This window comes from Callithrix jacchus, chromosome 1 (assembly GCF_049354715.1).
Source record: "Callithrix jacchus isolate 240 chromosome 1, calJac240_pri, whole genome shotgun sequence".
Classification (NCBI taxonomy): Eukaryota; Metazoa; Chordata; class Mammalia; order Primates; family Cebidae; genus Callithrix; species Callithrix jacchus.
The window spans coordinates 56,677,311-56,700,487 of NC_133502.1; positions in this window are offsets into that span (position 1 = coordinate 56,677,311).

Here is a 23,177-nt window from a genome sequence, read left to right on the forward strand (position 1 = left end):
AACAGAATCCAGTCATTTCTTAACTCCATAGGTCACTGAGTTTTTACAGTAACCTCAAAAGTAAAAAAAAGCTTGTTTTCTTTTTAAGATAGCTTATGAACAAATGTATGGATATCCTGTGTTTGAAATTATCATATTTTTCTGCTGTAGTGTTCTTATTATAAGGTGATCATCCTGGTCATACATACATAGGCCAGCCCATGAATTAAATGAAACTCTTGACATTTCATATTTCATACTTTGTATATGTGAAATGAATTTGTATTGTGTATGTGTGCATATGAATACACATAATATTGTAAATATGTATGAAAATAAGTATAAGCAATTTTTTTCTTTTGTAAACCTAAACAGCCTGTTGCTTTTCAATTTTCCTGTTTTATAGTAGAAAATGATTGCAGGTCTCCTTAAAGTCACTTGGCCTGCTTCTTCTTTTATGAATTTTTTTCTTATAACTATTGCTGCTTGAGCCATTAAAAGTTAATTTGTGTGGAAATCTTTATCTTTCCTTGGTCTTCTGTACAAACCAATGAATAATGACTAAGATAAAAATTGACATCAATCCAGAAGTTTCAACTATCTATTATCTATTATCTCTAATTACTCATCTATTTACTTATCATCTTCCTAGCCAGCTCTTTCTTGGTTTGACTGAAGAAAATGTAAAAATATTTTTGACACTTAATATTTACTCTAAAGCTCTGTATGTATTCTATAGATACATGTTCTTGTTAATAACTGTATTTTACATATACTTGAAAAGTAATATAATGTAGCTACTTTTTTAGTAAAACCTAATGACCACTATTTTTATGGGGCACTGTAATAAAATAAACTGACAGCTTTGGGTAATGAAATGCTGGGGAACTTTTCAATGATGGCCTTAGCTTTTTGGAGATTATTTTCAATCTTGCTATGGTGAATCATTTCCTTCAAGCTCTTTTCCCACCAACCACAATGTGTGTGCGTTTAAACTGCAGTCTAAGGATTTATGTTATGCATGAGAAAAACTGTCAGACCTTCCAATAACATATTTACAAAAATCACATCAGGTTCTTAGATAGTACTTACTATGTGCAGGCACTAAATTCAGCACCTAAATGAACTCATTTAATTCTGAAAACAACCCTTTGAGATAAGTATTATTATTATCCTCCTTTTACTGAAGAGTAAACGAAGGCATAGAAGGAATTAAATAGCCCATGGCTCTGCAGCTTATAATCCATAGACCCTAGATAAAAATTAAGACATGTCAATCTAGGCTGGGTTTGGTGGCTCATGCCTATAATCCCAGCATTTTGGGAGGCTGAGGTGGGCATTGTCACTTGAGCTCAGGAAACCTTTAGCAACATAATTAGATCCTGTCTCTATGAAAAATGCAAATATTAGCTAGATGTGGTGACATGTGTCTGTGGTGCCAGGTACTCTAGAGGCTGAGGTAGGAGGAGCACTTGAGCCTGGGAGACAGAGGTTGCAGTAAGCCCAGGTCATGTCACTGTACTCCAGCCTAGGTGACAGAAGTGAAACCCTGTTTTAATTAATAAATAAATAAATAAATAAATAAAATAAAAGACAAGTGAATCCAAAGTTTTGCTCTTAGCCAGTTTGCTAACAGTTAATAAAGTGCTTTACCTTTAATTGTCACTGTAAGAATTATCTTAGTCAATAATACATCTCTTCCTCAGTATATTGATGAAGATACTGGGGTGCAGGAGTGTGTGATGATGTGCACATGATCATCACTCAGACAAAAGAAAGGACCAAGATCCCAGGGGAGCACTGTCAACAGCAGCAGTTCACTTAAGTTTACTGTAAGATGAAAACACATTTGCCAAGATGCTTTTATTAATCCATCCTGCTTCTGAGACAGTAGTCAATATAAATAATGTACTTCCTCTCTCTTAATATGGTTTGTGGAGCTTAAAAATTCAGTTTTAGAGACAGTAAGGGCAACTTCACTCAAGGTTAGGGTTGGAAAAATAAGTGGTAGCCTGAAGGAGTATCAAAACCTCACTTGTCCCGTTATAATTCCTGGGATTGTTCCAATCAATTAGTAGATTTTTCACTTTCTCTTCTTGGCTGCAATGTGAATAGGGAGGTGACCTTGTGTTTCTTTCATTCTTTTGTCTTATTTATATATGTCAGAATTATTACATTTTAACCTTAATTCTACATGCTAGCTTATGATTTTTAATTATGTTAGTTTTTTTACCTTAATTGTACTTGACTAGCTCTTGACAACATGTAGTTACAGAATTTGTAGATAACAACCAGTGCTGGTACTAACTGTATTCACTCTGAGTTTGTGTTCATTTTTAAGTTTACCACCTGTCTTTTAAATTCTGATAGAGATCTCAAATTGCCTTAAGAATAACTCAAAGTAAAAAAAGAAAAAGCAATCAAAACCTTTACACATACAAATAATAAGTGAATCATTTATTTTTCACGTGAAAATCATGCCATACAGTTGCCATAAACTCCATGTTTTCTTCTCTATGGAGAGAACCAAGTAAGCAGCATTACAACACCTTTTGGGTTGAAGTACACAGAAGTATCAATGAAAGTTTCATGGTAGCTCTCTCATCATAGACAATTTTTCTTTTGCAGATAGTACAGTGCAGTTTTGTTGTTCTTTTAAAAAGGTAGGGAGAAAAAACAATTTCAGCAAAATGAATATATATTTTTCTCTTACATTTATTATTGAACAAATGGTGGCAAATCTGACTTTTATTACCTTAGAGACAGTATATTTTTTGCAAGTGTGATGATTTTTTAATCTTCATGAATGGATGTATGTAAGCCAGAGAACCTCTGTAAAGATTCTTAAAAGTCTTCTTACGAGAGCCTATTAAAATGCTTATGTTTACTAATCAACAATCAAAAATGCTAACGTGCACAAGGGCCAGGAAAAGAAGCTTTAATTCATAAAACCTAGTGTATTAAAGGAAATGATGGCTTTCTGAAAGATTTTTAAGATGTAGCCTACTCTGGTTTTGATTATTTAAGAGTAAGTGTTATTTCTCTTAAAATTCATATTTTCATAAATAGACTTAATGGGTTTTTTCTTCAGGAAAGGAGGACTACAAAAATTTCACAAACATTTAAATGAAAGGGGATTTTATTGGTCCTACACAGCCAGAAAACATTCACACAACAAAATGCTCTCTATGCAGTAAAGATTTATGTAGCTAGTCTAGAAAACCAAGGGAAAAAGAGGAGAGGACAGGACTTACTCAGAAATGCAGCAATGAGATTGATACTTTCAAACTGGAAATTTAGTGCAACCTTTTCTTTAGCCTAATCAGAGGTATTGCATTCAAGATTTTTGACATTTTTATTGCATGAATGCAGCAACTTATTGTAGCTATCCACATATAAACTAATATGCCTGAGCCAACCAGAGTATAAGCTCATGATTTTGTGCATAGTGTCACAGATTTAGTTTTCTCAAGAAAGAAATCATAAAAAGTATAACATTAATACAAATCAAAACAGGGTTCCCATTTTCACCTCTTGTGTAATCATATTTATGATCATTGAGGATCTCTATTCTATTCCTCAGTGCTGGTCTTGAAAACAATGGTAACTTGCGTTTGAGTATAAATCTCATACATAAAAACTGGAGATACTTTAGGCTCTACAAGCAGTTGGTCTTATCATTGGGTAGTTGGGTAAAGTAAAGTAACTTTAGCTTTGAGTCATTATTATTATTTCTTTAATGATGTTCTTCTGGCTAGTTCCAAATTCTCATATTCACCACAGGTCATTCAGAACTTCATTTATGCCCAGTGGCTATTGCAGGAGTAGCAGCTATACAGTGAAAATAGGAACTTGGCTTGTGCTTTTTCTCCAGTCTTCCTGGGCACTCGAGTGATTTAAAATTATTCAAAAATTATCAAAGTTGTCTGGTAATGGGCAAGACATGTGCTTACGGCTTAAACTGACAAATGTTAGCTATTGCCACAGTGAATGGTTGCAGTGAAGAATGCCAAAAGGAGCATTGTAGTGTAGCTAGATTCCCTGGCTTTTCTACTATGGACTGCAGACAGCTTAAAAAACAAAACAAAACAAAACCAATTTTGCTGCACACGCCATAAAGCAATGTTCTTTAGATGCAAGATGGTAGAGTTTTTGGGGGGTAAAAGGGAGGGGAAGAAGCCCTGAAAATACTTAAAATATTAACCTCAGGCATAGAGTAGACAGACTGCTATGATTTTTTTATGTTTTTAATTTTATAGCCTTGGTTTTTCTTCTTCTTACTTCCCCCTCCTCTTTTTTGTCTTTGTTCATCTTTCATTCTCTTTTCTGATATGGAAAGTCACAGTTCAGGTGCAGCAGAGTCTAAATCATCTAAAGCAAATCAGGCCAGAAATGGGCTGATAATGAAGGCCAAAAAAAGTGTGCCTGCTTTATACCAGTGAATCATCAGTGTGACAATGGAGTCTAAAGATTCTATTAGCATTACAGAAGCTCTTAGGAAGCAATCTACTTTTTCTCTCAAAAATTTTCAGTCTAGCATTATAGAAGCTTGATTATTAATTGAGATTGGTGTAGCTGTAGCTAAGTCTGCTGGTATTTTTTTCTTCCCTTTTTGTTTTTTGGTTTGTTTTTTTGTAAATAACTTTTGTAATAGTTATTCTACTTACAGTTTCTGTCTCCATATCTTATACACTTGGAATTCTCTTTCATTCAATCATTCAGAGAACAGTTATGGAATACCTACTATGTGTCAGACACTGCAATGGGTGCTACACGAAGAGCAGTTAAATAAATAGAATAAATATCCTTACAGATCAGATACTTATTTTCTATGCTTACTCTAATTATACTATGCATGAATACAAGAAATCTTCCCTGTGTGTCCATTATATGCCACATGGTTTCTGATGTATTATGCCTCTTTCTTCCTTATAAAGGTACTATCTAAAATTAAATTGTTTGGAATCTAGATATTTAACAAAAGAAGTAATTATATATGTTTTAAATTTTATAAAGAGTAGTTAGATACTCAGGGTACATCTGACATGTAATTTATCTGATATGTTACATGTTTTCACTAAAATGTAGTAAAAAACACTATTGTCTTTTCAGTTCTGAACAGTTTCAGTCCCACAGACTCTGGTCCCCAGCAGTTTATAGAGGGACAGAATGCAAGGCTGCCAGTCTGAGAGCCACTCACATTGAATTGTGCATGATTGAGAACTATCTCTGTGTTAATTTAATGGGAGAAGGAAGCAGACAGTAAGGAAATAAAAGATGGAGAGTGGAATTATGGATGTGTGGACTTTGTGAAGGGAAAAAAGCAGCAGTAAAAAGATTTTACATTTTATATTGCTTTTATCATATTATGGTGCCTAACCCCTTTACACTCACCTTTCAAGAGCTGTCATTTATACATTTCCTCGTGATGTGCCAGAGGTCTGGGGAGTGAGTGTAAAGAAAATGAATTACTTTAAGCTTCTCTGATGCTAAATTGGATAGAGTCTTATTTGCCCTGAATATGTAGCTCCAGAGAGGGATATTAGAACATTGAGAAGGAAGGACAGGAGTGAAGTTAACTAGGAATTGCTTCTCAAGAGTTAATATGATTAGGAGCTAGGGATGCTGAGGATTTTTTTATTCTGCTGGAGTTGAGGGAGAAATCCCCCAAATGAAAGAGACCAGAAGGAAGGTAGCATGCCATGGACTTTTCTTATAGTAGCTGAGCACATATACCTGCACTCAAATAGACACAACCCACAGGCACATATGCTGTTTCTTCCAATCTGGTTGCTTTTGCTGTGTGGCTCTGTAGTGGAGAGCTGTGGATTTTGCCATCCCAGTATCCATTCCTCCTTCTTGACGGAATCTAACTTCCTGTTGCGGCACTCCTCTACTCCAGTGGTACAGAACTATGTCCCTTCTCTCCTTCCGCCAGCACTTGCTGTGGGCAAATGATCCACGCTGGGACAACCAACACATCCCATCCCCACTGGAAAGAGTGATTAAGGGATAAACACATGCCCCAAGCCTGGACAATGAGACTCAATCTGTGATTTTCTTTGGAACTCAAAATAAAGAGACTTTTCCTAATGGAATTATTAAGAAAATACCAATAGGGAGCTGTTAAGGGGCCCCAAAGTACAGAAAGGTAGTATGAGAAAGAGGTTCTCCAGGCATAAATAGAGCAGAGAAAACGGATAGCAGTTGAATCTTGATATTGTTGTAGACTCTGGATCATGCAGTGCCTAAAGCTTGAAACCCTTGGATCTTTTGGTAATGTGAGTCAATAATTCATTTTTCTTTCTTATGTTAGAATGAGTTAGGTTTCATTCTCTTGCAGTAGAAAGAGTTCTGACTCATAAACATGAAAAAATTATAAAAAGTTTTCCCTTCAGACAGGGTTTCTCCCTGGTTTCTCAATTGCTATTGAGAAGCCAGCATAGAATTCTTTAATGATTTTCTTACTTGCATCCAATAAAGGCTTCTCCAAAATGACTCACTCTTAGGAAAGTAAAATACCACCAAGAAAAGGCAAAGTTCAACAAGAAGAAGAGGTTGAGTGTGCAAAAACATTTGTTTACTTTCCATTAGTTTAAGGCTACTTTACCTTTTGTCTTACCATACTTATATTTTATAGTAGCTTTTCCTTCCTTCCTTCTTATTGTAATATATCACTTTCTTAATATATGAAATTGCTCATAGAATATCATTGTCTTCAATTCAGTTGTGCTCAAAATGAAACCCATGATCTTTCTTCCAAATATGATCTTTATTCCAAATATGATCATCTTTCAGTTTTCTCCAGTTAGTTTGTGCCTCCACCATTCAGCCCTTCACACAAACCAGAAATGGGAGAGTCAAGCCTAGCAGCTTCTAATCTCACCCTCTGTCTTAGACTGCTAGGACAAAAATACTGTAGATTGGGTGGCTTGAGGAACAGACATTGATTTCTCCACTTCTGGAAGCCTGGAAGTCCAAGATCAAAATGCTTGCAGATTTGGTTTCTGATACAGTCTGCATGAGACCATTTCCATACTGCTATGAAGAAATACCCAAGACTGTGTAATTTATAAAGAAAAAGGGGTTTAATGGACTCTCAGTTCCACACAGCTGGGGAGGCCTCCCAATTATGGTGGAAGGTGAAGGCAGAATAAAGTCACGTCTTATATGATGGCAGGCAAGAGAGCATGTACAGGGGAACTGCCCTTTACAAAACCATCAGAACTCATGAGACCTACTCAACATTATGAGAACAGCACAGGAAAAATCTGCCCCAATGATTCAGCTACCACCTGTTGGGTCTCTCCCACAACACATGGGGACTATGGGAGCCCATAGTTTAGGATGAGATTTGCACAGCGACACAACCAAACCACATCAAGGTCCCTGTTCCTGGTTTGAAGAGGGTGACTGCTGGTTGTTTTCTCACATGCTAGAGAAAGAGAAAGTTCTGGTCTCCATTTTCTTGTAAGGACACTATGTACATCATGGGAGCCCCACCCTCATGATTTTATCTAAACTTAGTTATTCTTAAAGACCTTCATCTCCAAAACCCTTCACACTGGGGGTTAGGCTTCAACATTTGAATATTTTGGGGGAGCACAAAATTTTAGTTCATAACACTCTCTCCGCATACACATTCAATGCAACCCTCTATCATCCAGTTTTATTACCTTAATGCTGTATGAATTGATCTGCTAATCTCCCTATTTGTTACAATTGCTCTAACTCAAGTTCTTATCATGTCTCACCTCAATAACCATAATTAAGCCCAGCATGGTCTCATCACCAGTTAAGTTTCATGAAATTCTGTTCCCCAGATTGAAGTCATCCTAATGTGTCCAAAATGCAGGTCAAACATGTTAGCTCTCTGCTTAAAATTATTCTGTGGATTTCACAAATCTTTGGCACAATATAGTAGACTTAGGTGGCTTGTTCTGTGTCTTTTACCTATCCAGTCTCTTGTGGTGCTGTTGCATAGCTAACATTTCATGCCCTAACAATCAAGAGGTGCTGCCTATTCAAGCACATAAATACACACATGGATGTGTATGCGCACACACACACACACACGGCTGTTTCTCACATGTGTGTTTAGTGAATACTGTTCTCTTTATTGGAACCACATTCTTTTATTACTGTTTTCGCTTTGCTAAATCAGAGTGATATCTTCTTTTCTATGGTCCCCTATTTCTTTATGCATCCTTGATAAATTCTATTTTATCACTCTTTGTATTACAGTATGAGTTTTTTAAATAGGATTTTTTCCCCCACTAGATTCCTTGTTTCATGAAGACAAGATCCATATTTTATTTTAATTTTTATCTCTGTTTCTGGTGTAATACCTAACACAAAATAAAATTTTACTAAAGTTAACTGAATCCCTAAGCCTTTTAAAAATCCAGTGATTTGTTATATAAATTAATTATATATGTTATCAATTATTTCGTTTCTCTTTTTAATTGCTGAGCATAATTAACTGAAAACGAATATTATGGAAATGATCATTATTAAGCAGAAGTGTGTGAGAAGTCTAAGTGTGACCTTCAACTGAAATATTACTCAGCACTTTGTAAATCTGAATTATAAACAAGATATTAAAATCTTAAGGCAGAAATGAATAAAAGAAAAAGATGAGTGAAGCAGATATTAGATAAGAGTGAAGATAAAAATCTTATTAAAGAAAATTTGTACAATACTGAGAATCAATGCATTAGGATAAATAAAAAACTTTTGAGTTCTTTTGGGTCTCTTCTTTTTATTTATTATCATGCCTTATTGTCAAATAATATTTTTCAAAGCAAGAACATAATTTGAAAAAAATAGCATCTCTATCATACTCCTCTTGTCCCTGAAATATAAAGTATCTTTATAAAAGTTGGTAATTGTGCTGAGACAGAAGAGCAGAGTGGGCAGAAAAATGGACCCTTGAGACAAATCAAGTCTCGAGTCTTACCAGTCTGTCAACCTCAGTAAATTCTTAATTTTGAAAATCTTTGAATTCCTCATCAGTAAACTTGGGTAATAATCATTCATACCTCCTCAAGTTGTGGTGAGGATTAAATGATGTAATGCAGGTAAAGTGTTTAATGTGGTACATGGGACATAACATTATTTTATATACTGTATTATAATATATATCATAATATATATTATTATTTCTAATAAGTTAACCAGCTGAAAAGTTATATAAATTAATTATAACGTGATGGTTAACCAAGTTAAGTGGGTTTCTTTACTGCTGATTTCTCAAAACTTTAATATAATGATGTATATTCAAATATACCAAATACTCTAATGTCTAAATGTCTAAGGATGACAAGGGAATATGTAATGTTTTCTAGGGCCTGTGTGACAAAAGTTTAATTTTTTGTAGCAAATGTCATGGAACTACTGTTTCATGCAAACTACTTAAGTAAATGCTACTTTAGGTGAATATTACTGAACTAAAATAAAATGAGAATATAAAATAGAAAAAGCAGCACAGGAAAGGCAGGGTGAAAGCAAGAAACACTGGTGCAGTTACTAGCTTAGGGAAAATAGCTTTATTAATAGACTTCGCCAACTTCGCCATTCTAACATACTGACTGAAGTCTCTAAATCTCATCACAGACTTGCCATTATGGTTACAGGTATTCTCTGTAGGAATTATAAGCAGACAACCTATTTTTCAAATGTCAAAATTAGAAAATATCTTTAGGAGAAATAGACTTTTAAACAGTTAGTTGCAATGAAATTCTTAAATGATTTGGACATCTTTATTTTACTTATCTCTTTCTATTAATTTTCTAAACTTAAAATTTGTAGACAACATAATTTTTTAGAAGATATCAATTCCCTAAGAAAAGGGAACATCATCCCTAATATATTTTAGAATGACATGGGAAACTTTTTACTGTGATGGGGACAAAACGTTGGCTCAAAAGCATGCCAATGAGCTGCTTTTATTTGCTAGCTATGATTTTGAAAATGTCCTTTTATTTTCTGTGATCCACAACATTTTATAAAGCTTTGTCAAAGGGCAGGTCTGAAATACAGGATATTGGCCACTGTAATTTAGCAATCACATAACAAATGAATTTGATAGAAATACAAAACTAGTCAATTCTTATGAACCACATTATTTGAACTCAAATTATATTGTGAGGGTTTTTAAAACTAGAATTACATTAAAATTATTAGTATTTGTCATAGTTACTTTTTAACCTCTTTTATTATTAAACTGATATAAAGCAATGGTTATTTAATTTCGCTATTTAGCAAATGTTTATGGGACACTTACTGAGGGGCAGACTACAATTTTAGGGACTATTAATGATGCATAGACCAGTAAGATTCAGTAAAGACAAGAAAACTATAAAACAACTAAATTAAGAATAAAAATTGTGTTAGAACATAAAAATGGCGTTTGTATAATATCTTACTGAGAGAAAAGATCCATTTGTTCATAAAAATCAGAGGACATGGTATTCAGTGAGTATTTGAGGAATGCAAAAGATCCTGAAAGATGGACAGTGGAGAAAGTTCTTGAAATGGAAGAAATACTTTATTATGTTAAAGACAAATTGTGTGCACTAAAGTGAAAGAAAGGTAGTTTGTCAAAATTACAGGTTTTTTAAAAAAAAATCTCAGGTTTGAATAAAATGATATTTTAGGAAATAGTAAAAATGATTAAGTCATGTTTTATGAACTCAGCAGTGGAGGCATCAAAGAAATGGCTTGTGGGGTTTTTGATCCCTGTTATCTCTGTTACTTCTCCCAAACCCGACCTAATACAAAAGACATTGTGATTAAACAATTGATGTACTTGCCATACAAATATAGCTTTCTGATAAATGATATAGTCCTAACATCCAACCTCATTTCTAGAGCTTTCTATGCGGAAAATATGAAGCCGTTACTGAGCACAAGGCTACTTATAACAGTGACACTCACATGAAGCAAAAAATAATGATGAGATTAGCCATCGGTAGAAATTGTCAACTAAATAATTTGGAAATACCCAGTTCCAATCAAAAGCTGGGTCACACAGAAAGAAACCAACTATGAGCCATGAATCCTTTGGAGGGCATCCCAGCAGCTGCAGAGCAAGCCTGTTTAGAAATTCAGGTGAGCCCAGTGTCTGCCTCCTCTGTGTTTTCACAGTCTCTGGTTAGCACATAGGAGGCCATGCTAAAATGATTTGGCATTTCATTTAATTTGAGAATGATAAGCTTCTCAAAAGCACAAACCCTCTTATTTGACTGTATACTTTAGGTGGTACCTCATTGTTTAATGCCTAGCAGTTTGTTAATTCCTCCTTCGAGGCAAAAGGAAGGCTGTGTGTGTGGAAAATAATAATACTTAAAGTTTACTGCTCTCTTTTTTTGGGGGGGCAGGGACAGAGTTTTGCTCTTGTTGCCCAGGCTGGAGTGCAGTGGTGCAGACCTTGGCTAAATGCAAACTCTGCCTCTCAGGTTCAAGCGATTCTTCTGCCTCAGCCTGATTGTAGCTGCCTCTTAGCTGGGATTATAGGCATTTGCCACTACACCCGGCTAATTTTGTATTTTTAGTAGAGACAGGGTTTCATCATGTTCACTAAGCTGGTCTCAAACTCCTGACCTCAGATGATCCACCTGCCTCGGCCTCCCAAAGTCCTGGGATTACAGGTGTGAGCCACCTGGCCCTACCTACTGATATCTCATTATGGTATATGTGTAAAGTTCCTGTGCTAAGTGTTTTTTCAAGTCTTATTTACTCCTGAACAACCTAACAATGTAGGTACTTTTGTTATCCACAATGCTCAATCTCAGTGGTAGAACAGGGATCTGAACCCAAGATTCTGCCTCCAGAACTGTAATTTGAAAATTCCTGCTACTTCCAACATAATTAGGCCTTGCAGTAATGGGAAACTCCTCTTTCTAGAACACAAATGATCAGATATTGAAGCCTACACAAGCTGCTTTGTGACTAATTCCTAATGATCATTATTCTGCCCTTTGGAAAAAAAGGAATAAATCTGTTTTACAGCACAGCCCTTCCAAATTTATCTTCTGAACGTTTTTTCCTTCAGAATGAACATTTTCAATTTCTTCAACATCATTTTGTATATCAAAGTATCTAAGAATATAGAATTGCTAAGATTGTTTAAAAATGTCATATACTTGCTAAGGAACTCATAGTTGGTTTCATAGTTTTTTGTTTTTTTAAAAAATGCAAACCCATTGGGCAGGTGCATTGGCTCATGCCTGTAATCCCAGCACTTTGGGAGGCTGAGGTGGGCAGATAGCTTGAGACCAGGAGTTTGAGACCAGCCTGGTCAACGTGGTGAAAACCATTCTCTACCAAAAATAAAAATAAAATGAAATAAAATGCAAGCCCATTAGTCTAGACTTTTAATTTTATTTCTCCTACTCTGCTTAAGCTTACAACAATTTATAAGTTTTTAATTTTTGAAAAATGGATCTTAAAATGTTGGGAAGAACACAATAAAATTGAATAAATATTGAATATTAAAATTGAATATTTAGAAAACATGATACATAAAATCCTTGCATTATTAATATTTTCTCAAGTTTGATTTATGCCATGCATTTTGGGTTTATTCTCTTTACTGTTGGTTTCTTAGTTTGGCCACTATGGTTTTCCACTTTTTGATATAGTATTTTTTTCTAAAACTAAATTGTTTCTTTGAAAAAATGAATTAAACTACTGAGGGCAGATGGATTCATTATTTTTTACAATATGAAGGCTTAATTACCAAAAACATGACTAAGGGTATAAGCTATGTAAGAAGTAGGTTATTCCTTGAAATATGGTTGCCATGTATGACCAAAATGAACCAAAACAAAACAAGAAACAATGAACCTTTCCCCCCACTACAGAATTGTTACCTGAAATTTGAAATCACTAATCGGTTGCTGTTGTAGTAGTAAGAACTCAGGTATTTCATGATCTAATGTCTAGCTAAGCCCTGTAGACATTACCTATTTTAATAAACTGTCTTTGTTATTATAGGGTGCATTAGATACTAATCTTTTCCCTTTTAACAAAAGAGAGTTCAGTAAGATGCATTTGGTACTTGATGCCAGTTGAAATAATAGAGAACTTATGAGTGCATACCTTATGACAAATATATGGCCAGATTTGTCTTCTGTATTCAAGTCTATTGGATGCTCTACTAATATAATATTGCTTTCAACAGAAGTATGCATCATGGTTTAAATCTAATATGGCCCATTGGTTTAGCAGTATTTGACAACCCTTGATATTCCTCTGAAAGATTCTCCATGACATTGAATTGAGAAAGATGGTATTTCTCAGTTAGAGCAGTTTTTACTGTCTCATGCTTTATTTCTAATGGAATTAAAGATAACTCAAACAATTTGAAACTCAAAAAGCATGTTCAGCTCTGAAGAACAAAAACCTCTAAGATAGTTTGCCCTAGCAACGTAAAGGAAATTTCATGTTCACTGTTAACTTCAAATCTCTGTCAGCATTAGTGAGCACATATTTCTCAGATTACTTCTTGTTTATTAAAATAGAGGGGAAAATAATATTTTAAATAATGTCAGATTTCAACCTTTCTTATGTATTTATTCATGCCTAGAATGGCTTTAATTATGGATCACTGGAAACAGATTGCTGCAAAGAAAATAAACTTCAGAACAATCAATGGGAATGTACTGCAGCTTTCTTGGTGATGATAAAGCAGTTTTCTTGTTTACATACTAATTCCTTTAGGAGACTTTCATTCTCAGAAGAATAATTTCATTTTTATATTACATGTTTTCAAATGTTCTTTTTTTTTTTGCTTTACAATTTTCAGAAGAATGAATCTTCTAAAGTGTGGTAATCACATTTCGGAATTCATCATATATGATAGGCAATGGTATGTGAATTGCTGCCTCAATTATATTCTGCCGTTAAAGTGATTTTTTTCCTTAAACCTTATCAAAAAGGAGGCACAGTAACTAGCTTTCTAGCCTGAAATAGCAAATGCTGACAAGCTGTTTAATAATTCAGACATCTTTTTCCTGGATTGAGTTCATCTCTAAGCTTTAGTTTTACAGAAATGTTTAAATATGTTACCTCTAGTTCTTGCAATTTTATTCTAAAAAATATTTTGTAGTTCCTTTTATCATAAAACAGACTGCTTTTGAATCTAATGCTGAGCAAGTTTGTTGCACCACTGCTATTTTGACTCTGGATAGGTTTTTTTTTCACAGCATCCAAGGAATTTCCTTTGAGGTAAAGAATCTGTGTGGTTTATTTTCCTAAATGGGCCATAATGTCTTTCTGTAATTTTGACCAAGCCACTTAACCTCTTTATTTCAATATTACTAATGTTAAGTTGAGAATGATGCTTAGACAGAAAAAAGCATAAGAAAAAAAGAATAAACTTTTTGGCAATACTAATATAGCAATTGATGGTGAAAAGTGTAGTGTTCCAGGCTGGGGCTTATTCATGAAAATGAACAAAACAGAAATTTCCTCATCTACAAGAAGAAAGTCAGCAGCATAATCACAGGGTTTTATGAGTATTAATTGATACACAAATGGTAAAGCAAGTCACCTGAAGTAGGTTCTCAATTTCTCTTTATTTTTTCTTAGTGTTTCTAAATTTTACCAATTTGCTATATACAAGTGAAGTTTTTATTCTAACTCAAGGTGAGAGTGTCTTAAAAGTTAAAGTATTTCTTCTCAGCTCAGATTCTTACCTGGTAAATTCTAAATTTCAAAAAAGAGCTTTGTTTCTTTTTAAGCAATGTTAATACAAATTACTTTGTTTTCCATCTTTTTGATCTACTTAAAGTTGGGCAAAGAAACATAGTCAAAAGGATATAGAACTTAATTTCAAAAGCTATTTAACAGTTTTTGATTAAAGTGACATTCCTAGAAATTTAAGTCAAGAGCAGAAGTAAGATATTAATACTCAGGAAGGCAAAGGTCTTAAAGCAAGTGTTAGAAAAAAATACTAAACATTTAACTTGAAAAATTAAAAATCTAGAATAGTTCAGGGAATCTGATAAGGTAGATTCTATTTATCTTTGACTTCACATACCTTAAGCCCTGCAGTTTTGTCTTTTCAGTTTCCTTGCTGAAACAATTTAAGAAAGTGGTCACTTAAAAAATGAAGAAGTATATCAACCAGCCACAAGAGGGAAGTCTTGGCTATATAAGAAGTAGTGTGCATACAGGGAGGGGTCCATTTTTTTTTTCCCCAAAAAACCAAAAAATCAAAAGCAAAAAAAGAGAAAACAATAATTTTATCTTTTTTTATATAGCATGATGCAAAACCTACTAGAGAAAATTTTTCTATATCTAGCAGATTATCACACTTTTTGCAAATACAGAATACTACTTTTGTCATACACTGTTTCTCTTCACTCTTGCATCATTTGCTTTCTATGAAATTCAATATAAATCCATTTTAAAAAAATATATACCTATATTATTAATCACATATCTATATTTTATGCACATAATACAAATCATGAAAGTATGACTAAGTTCTCTGAGCTAAGTACATAGTGTGGTATCTAATAATTCTCTCTGTTATTTATTAGTAGCATCTTTGGAATACATTCTATGTTTTATCCAGCTTGAGAATCATACATTTATAATAATGAGATTTGGAATTTCAGATATTCATTTGTCAAGGAATAAATGAAAGTATAAAGTGTTTTTTAATAAGATCGGCTATTAAGCTATTTGGAAACTCGTAGTGAAGAGAGCCCTGAAATGCATATTGAGTTTTGTGATGACATATTTTAATTGGAAAGGCGTTCGGTGGGGAGTTTTCGTTTGGATTCACTGTTGGATCATTTCTGTTTGCATTTATGATTGCTCATCAAATAATTAGCTTCACATGGTATAATTATACAATACAATTAATATATTATCTAAAGAATACAATGTTCTGGCAATCTGTGGCAGAACAGGGAGCACAAAACTCTTAAACCCAACTTTGGTTTTTGAGAACTTTGTTAGTGACATATGCAATAGGTATTAAATTTTGTTTAATATCTCTACTCTTTCATCCTAAAAAGTGTGTGATTTTGTGCATATTAAAAAGTATGCAATTTATTCATTGGTAAAATTCTGTGAAAATTTGATGTACTTCCATTCATATAGACAGCAAGAATATTATAAAGACATTTAGTGAGTACAGAACACACATGAATTATCCTGTTCCTTTCCATATTTATCTCTGTACCTATTTAAGTTTGTGTGCTTTAAAGTTATAGTCATTTTTGAGTATATATTTTATCATAATTTATTTTCTTTATTGAGGGGAAATTTGTACTTAGTCTAATTTCTAAGTTGGTTAGTGATATGATAATACAAAGTAATAAATGTTGTGAATTTGGTTAGATTTAACCTCATTTCTAGGGCATTTCTATGCTCTAAAATGAAAATAATAAGATTAGTTTACTTAAATATTGGGTTAAAGCATACCTTTTAACTATAATTATATATAACATTGAACATAGTATGCTAATCCCACATGCTTAAGTCCTATTCTGACTAAAATATTATCTGATTAGTTTACTTAAATATTGGGTTAAAGCATACCTTTTAACTATAATTATATATAACATTGAACATAGTATGCTAATCCCACATGCTTAAGTCCTATTCTGACTAAAATATTATCTAATATTAACGTTGTTTGGATCTTTGGTCATGTGAAGAATTTAATAAACTGTGAAGTGTGTATGTTTCATTGATATGAAACTCATCACCTCCAAGTTTGAAGGGAGCCTGTTCTGTTGGAATTATTTTTTTGTTGTCTTGAGCATACAATTAGTAATTGTCCATGTTCTGAAGAACTTTCAATGGGAGGACAGACAGAATCTGTTATGTTTTCCTTCCACTTGGATAAATCACTTACAAATAGTCCCATTGTGATTAGGCATTTATTTTACAGTGCAAAATGTCTCTAATGTTTATTTTTATCATCAATCAAGAAATACAGAAGTAAAGGTAAAACATTTAAAAAAGGCATTGCGTGTTTAAACATAGTTATAAAGGGCCTGGCAGAGAAAAATGCTTTTATGAAAGCTTAGTTTTGTTTTAATGTGGGGCCAGGTGTAAATTCATATATGGAAACTTTGTTTTTGTTTTAGGCCTTCAAAATTAGACTTGAGCTCTATTTAATGGTATGGCAGGATGCTGTATTAATACAAGAAGTGTTGTAGTCATACTACTGATCCAGATATTAAGGTGAGCAGAAAGTTAGCTCCTAGACTATGGTTACATAAAGAGTTAGTGAACGAAATGAAGGTGGTTTAATTCCCAAATCACTATTCGAATTACTAAGGATTAATGCAGTCTTATTTTCTCTTTGTTCTATTGGTGTATTGCATGAATGTGCATTTGTTGAGGAGAACTTAAGTCATTCTGAGAGACACGTGTGCTTCCTTATCAAAAATCAAAGCTTCCTTCTTCAGTGTAATATGATGCATGTTTTAATATTGTATATCAGCATTTTCCCAATTTTATTATAAGACCAATTATTATTTCAGGTTAAGTAGAAACTAATGGTGATCTTTCTACCAACACATTATGTATACACAAGACAAGCTTTTTTTTTGAGACGGAGTTTCGCTCTTGTTATTCAGGCTGGAGTGGGTACGATCTCGACTCACCGCAACCTCCGCCTCCTGGGTTCAGGCAATTCTCCTGCTCAGCCTCCTGAGTAGCTGGGATTACAGGCACGCGCCACCATGCCCAGCTAATTTTTTTGTACTTTGAGTAGAGACGGGGTTTCACCATGTTGACCAGGATGGTCTTGATCTCTTGACCTCGTGATCCACCCACCTCGGCCTCCCAAAGTGCTGGGATTACAGGCTTGAGCCACCGCGCCTGGCCCGAGACAAGCTTTTTTATTACCATCTATAAACTGAGCTTGTTTTCCTCCCAAAGTATTGTTGGTGGTCTCTGATCTTCTTTCTAAACTTTTATCATCTACAATATGATCTCATTAATTTATAAAAACAACATTTCGTATTTAAAAATCAGACTGTAGCTCTAAACTTACACATAATTTTTTTTTAGCTAAGGATTCTTAAAAATCTCAAACCATAGTTTTTTTTTTCTATTTTACAAAGTTAGCACATATGCCTGATAAACCAACATACTAGCAATGATATTAGTATAATTTGTGTACTAATAGTAAATGTGTACTAATTAGTAAAATGAGTTTTACATGAAGAAATTAGTGTAACATTTCCAGAAATAGTTACTATTCCTTTATTCTAGACTTCATAGATATGAATGTTCTTCTAACAAATTTAAGATATTTAACCATTTACAGAGAGCTTAGTCAGGGTTCTGATCAGAGCTGTGAGAGGGATTTATAGGCAATATTATAAAGAAAGAGAAAATTATTGGTTCGGAGTTCTTTCTCCCATTTACTAATACCTCTTTATATCCCTGGGGAACATATATTGTCATCTTAAAGTTATAATTCAACACATCAGACAATAGCCAGAAGGAAGAATAATTTTGGTTCAAATTTGTTTTTTTGCTAAAAGCGTCTGAATTCATTTTTCTGGTTTGGTTAGTCTGCACACAGCTCTTATCTGAAGGAAGTGCTCTAACCAGAAGCCACTTGTTCGGGCTCCCTGATGTCTGGCAACTCTAGTTTGAACATGTGGTCTTAGTTCAACCAATCAGATGTTCTTGTCAAATACTTAAATTAGCCAGAGTGATTTTTGTTGTCTGAAAGCATTAATCCTGACTGGATTTAGAATTAGAGGTCATATACTTTATCATCATCTAACCCAGACTGAGAATGAATGAGAATGATATTAATTATCATATTGTGACAAAGAGTATAAACCAAGGGTGTCCCCATGTAAACAGGATATTTGGCCACTCTACTTCAACGGTTACTTAAATGATTAGCTGACACCAGCTTAATATACTAGCTTCCTGGCAGAAGTTGGATTTTACATCATGATTCTTGATTTGAAAGGCATTCAACATTTGAGGAAATGAATCTATAGTGGTACTAGGACAATCACTCGTGCTGATATTTTAGAGCGAATGGCCTCTCATAAACGAACTCTCAAATCACATGTAGGAGACCGCTTACCTGAATGATTCATAATGCTCTCTCCAGGGGCAGGGAAATTCCAAAGAGTGTCTTTTTTTCCCCTCCAGAAATAATTAGGCTTTGCTTAGCCTGCTTGTTCTGCTAGTCCCCATGTTTCCAGGGTGACACCACAGTGTTTCCTGAGGATTTCTTCTTCATCAGGCGCGAAACTGATCATCTGGTGAATAGGTAATTATGGGCTGAACTGGGAACCATGCCGAGATGTGAATGTCTAGTAACCACATAGTGTTTGCATTGTAACTAATGAATACTCCCTAGCCTAATATAACCCAACCTAATTACCCATAAAGCTTCGGGTAATTTTCACTTGACCCTAAATTTTGTGCATTTAGCTGCTTCTCTACCCAACACTGAATGATAACTCAACAAGAGAGTAGTGAGCATGAAGAGGAAAGGTTGTTCCCTTTGCAATATGTCATTTTTCTGCATAGTGTTTTAATCAGAGAAAGTCATTTGTTTCAGTAAGGTCTCATTTACTTACCTAATTATCAGTTGTCATTTGGCGAAGAGCCAGCCCAAGAAAAAGTACTTCAAATATTTTTTTGCCATTTGTCTCTTTTTTTGTTCATAAATTGTACAATTTTTGCCAGCATCCACTGTAAGGAAAAAATAGTGAGGTCATTCCACTAAATGAACAGAACAGTTGAATGTGTCTTACTGAGTTGTAGGTTTCAGGAAAATGTCTTACTTATTTCTGCATCTCCAGCACCTACTGCCATGCCTGCAGCATAGGAAAGTGCTCAATAAATGCTTATTTCTTTCTGTGACCATATGCTTCGAGATTATTCCAGGTGGATTCAAAGGATGACACTTAAGGCACCTGGGGAGAATATTTTGAGTCTATCATTCATAATTAAAATATGCTATGGAGGTTATTAAAATAATTTAATTTCTTTATAGAAACTTTAGATATTAGATATTATGACTATGAGCATATTACTAAGTAATGACAGACACTATTCAATAAAGCAGCAGTTTACAGATTACATTCTCTAATACTCAGTATACATAAGCCTTTCACAATATGTCCTTAGTCACAGTCAAAGCAGTATGGAAACATCCCAAAATCCAGACAAGTATGGGAAAGGAAAAGACATATATCAGCACTATGGCCATTGGATGCATAGGTTCTAACAAGTTTAACATCACTGTCCACTTGATGTATAAAAGTGATGGAATTAATATGAGGAATAATAAGGAGTTTGAGAGAGGTCACTGAGATGACAACGGAATTCTTTAGCTCTATCTGGGTTTTGATGAAACTGTATCATTAATATCTTCTGGGAAAATTTGAGATCAATGAGTACTATGATGCCATCACTGAGGTTTTGGGATCCAAGGTCTTTGTTAAAAACACGGTTACATGCGAAGGTCAGTGAACTATCCTGATTTCCTGATTATTGCTGCAGTTTATGATGAATATAAAATAAATATCTAAAAAACTGGCTGACCAGAACTCTGTGAAAATGCCCTCTCTTTTAGTGTTATTATTTTTTAATGTATTGCATTTACCCACTCCATATGCCTGGCAAAGAAATGAGAAAATGAATATGAGATAATCCTATCTTTAGGGTTTCTTGAGACATTTGACAGGAAGAATATTGGAGCTCCTCCAGAAAATTACAAAGACCGAATAATAATACCAATGCTACAGGAGGAAACAAGCATTTTATACACCACCACGGTCGATTCTGTGGCAATTTTAAGTTGTTTATTCTTAAAAATCAAAACATTTAATAAGTAGGAAAAAGAATCACAATTCTGACACTAATTTGAAACTTTTAAAACACATTTAATATGATTTTTAAAGCGCTGACCGAAAATGACATTGATGAGGACAACAAAAAAGGGTTGAGTATTGATTGCATGCCTGCTCAGTAGCTTTTGTGTGCTGTGTTGAACAGTGTTTTCTACCTCACAGGGAAAAAGATTTAACATCACACAATCCTCACATAAGAAACATCACCATAAGTGGTTGCTGCCATCCCTGTAGAGTGAGTGTGCTAAGGAGTCACTGATTTAATAGCCAGAAGACTGAATTACCCTCCTGCATCTGAAGCTGCTCTCTGTGGGTTAGGGTTTGTGGTCTGTGGATAAGGTAAGGAACTGGGGAAAAGGAAGGGAAACCACATACAGCTGTCTGTGTTATAAACGCAGTGATGGCAAACAGGAAACCTTTGTCTCTAAGGACTTGTAATCTGACACCTGTCAAGAACACTAAATTCTTTTCTGAAAAATAAAATGGGGCTAAATTGACCTCTTGTCTTAAAGGTTCCTGAAGGGAAGAAGAGAATAAAAATATGGAACTGTTAGAATCAATAGCTTAAGTCACTTTGTAGTATCTTGCTGAGTATGAAGTCCTGGAGGTTGTTGTGTCACCTTTTACTGATATTAAATGATTCCTTCGAGTTAGTAAGAGCTAAAAGCCTTAACAAAGATCATCCTTGTTCTTTTGTAAAATAGAGTTTCCACACACTCTTTAAACTGTATTTACACTTACATTTGGAATAAGTATGCAAATGTCTAATAAACACAGCTAACAGCAGAATAGCATCACACATATTTATCAATGAAAACTAAAAGAAGAAATAAGAACACTAGCTTCTGATAATATAAGATAATGATTTAGAAAAAAATGCAAAATATTTTAAGTATTTAACAAACTTTTAACAAGTACTTTTTAGTGTTAAGCTATACTGCTAATCACTGAGAAATATCACAGTAAGAAAAAATAAAGGGACTTAGGTAGATAAAATAAATAGTAATTGAAGTATGATAAAAAGAAAATGGAAATTTTAACTCTGATAATGGCTACAAAGGGATGGTAACTGGATCTTGGCTATCATATATACATGTATATGGGAAATATCAACCTGATCAGGAAGGTCATAGGAGACATCCCCCAGGAATGATCATGGTAGATGAGGTCTTATTTCAAAGTTGTGGTCAATGAGATAAAGAACTGGAGGATGATAAATGAAGTTGATATTGCAAGACACAGTTAACACTATCTGTGAAGTTTTTGAGCTTAAGAATATGTCAGCATTAAACCAAGAAAACATGATTGAAAGTCCATTTTTTTTGTATTTTTGCTTACCAACTGGTTGCTCTAGTTGTTCTACAGACTTCGAATAACCACATTTGTACTAATACTGATGGAATTCCTAGGAAAATTGAAGGTAACATTTAGTAAAGGCTCAGATGCATGGGACCCTGATTTGGGTTTTGCATAAACTCATGGATTCATTTAGGCATAGATTGGAATGTAAACAGGTATAGGTCTTGATATTTACAATTTACAAATATGACACGTTAAATTGCAATTAACATAGAAAAATATGTATAAAACATTTTGATTAAATGTTATATAGAATCATGATTTTAAAAAAGACAACCAAGCTGGCAGTAAAAGATATTTTGTAGTTTGGTTACTGAGTTTGATATTGTGAAAGTAGTCTGAAAATATTCCGGGCATGGTTGCTCTCACCTACAATACCAGCACTTTGGGAGGCTGAGGCGGGCGGATCGCCTGAGGTTAGGCATTTGAAACCAGGCTTGAGCAACATGGTGAAACCCCATCTCTACCAAAAATGCAAAAATTAGCTGGGCTTCATGGCATCCGCCTTTAATCCTAGGTACTAGGGAGACTGGCGTGGGAGAATCTCTTGAATCTGGGAGGCAGAGGTTGCGGTGAGCCGAGATCATGCCATTGCACTCCAGCCTGGGCAACAAGAGGGAAACTCCATCTCAAAAAAATAAAAGAAAAAGGAAAGTAGTTTAAAAATTCTCATAAACTGTACAAATAGAAGAATGAAAATAAAAATACAAAGTGACAACTCTGAAGAAAAACAAGATCTTTACTTCTTTCTGTATTACTTTTTTGTTTTTGTTTTTGTTTTTGAGGGATTACAGGTACGCGCCACCATGCCCAGCTAATTTTGTATTTTTAGTAGAGACGGGGTTTCACCATGTTGACCAGGACAGTCTCGACCTCTTTACCTCGTGATCCACCCGCCTCGGCCTCCCAAAGTGCTGGGATTACCGGCGTGAGCCACCACGGCCGGCCCTGTATTACTTTTATGTAATAAGA